This window comes from Octopus bimaculoides, chromosome 15, assembly GCF_001194135.2.
Source record: "Octopus bimaculoides isolate UCB-OBI-ISO-001 chromosome 15, ASM119413v2, whole genome shotgun sequence".
NCBI classification, from domain to species: domain Eukaryota; kingdom Metazoa; phylum Mollusca; class Cephalopoda; order Octopoda; family Octopodidae; genus Octopus; species Octopus bimaculoides.
Genome location: NC_068995.1, coordinates 46,164,502 through 46,165,663, shown reverse-complemented (window position 1 = coordinate 46,165,663; position 1,162 = coordinate 46,164,502).

The window sequence follows — 1,162 nt, the reverse complement described above, 5'->3', positions numbered from 1 at the left end:
ATATATATATATATATATATATATATATATATAAAGAGAGACCCAGGTGATAAATAAACGTTAGTCGTAATAAACGAAAGGAAGTAGTATTCCTTCTTTATCCAGTGCGAAATATCATTATATTTCCCCGGCTAAACAGTTTGTCATTATTTAACTTTCACATTTAAACGTTCGTACAGACTGAAACTCAAGTAACGGTATTTGTATCAGCTGAATATTCACACGCACACCTATATACACACACTCACAGATACACTCACACTCAAACACACACACAGACACACTCACACACACTCACACATACATACACATACACACGCTCGTACACTCACAGGCTCACACACAGACACATACACGCATGGTATTTTAATCCAATATTATTTTTCCACTCTCTTACTTTTTCTCTTTTTTACCAAGTTTCTCTCTGCTTTCTCTCACACTACACCTCTCTCCTTCTGTCCTCTTCTTCCGCATTCTTTCTCTTTCCTTCTCTTTCCTTCTCCCTCTCTCTCTCCCACTCTCTCTCTCTCTGTCTCTTCGCCCTGTCTTTCCCTCCCTCCTTCATTTTACATTCCCTTCACCGGTCTCTTTCACCCTCTCTCTCTTTCTCCCTTTCTTCTTCCTCCCTCTCACTCTTTATCCCTCTCTCTCTCTCTCTTTCTCCTATCTTTCACCTTTTCTCTCTTTCTTACGCGCTATCCTTCATTCACTTCACTCTTTGTCTCTTTTTCTCTCTCTCTCTGCCTCTTTCACACTCTCTTTCTTTCTATTCCTCTCTCCTTTCTCCCCATCCCCTCTTCCCCTCTTCACTCTCTCTTCTCTCTCCCCTCTCTGTCACTCTCTCTCTCCCCTCTCCCTATCCTCTCTCACTCTCTCTCTCCCCTCTCTCACTCTCTTTCTCTCAATCTCTTTCACTCCCTCTCTCTCTCCCTTCTCCCCATCCCCTCTTCCCCTCCCTCACTCTCTCCTCCTCCCCATTTCTCTCTATCTCTCTCTCTCCCCATCCCCTCTTCCTCTCTCTCACTCTCACTCCCCTCTCCCTACCCTCTCTCTCTTTCTCTCTCCTCTCTCTCACACTCTCTCCTCTCTCCCCATCACCTCTTCCCCCTTCTCCCTCTCCCCTCCTCCCCATCTCTCTCTCTCTCTCTCTCTCTCTCTCTCT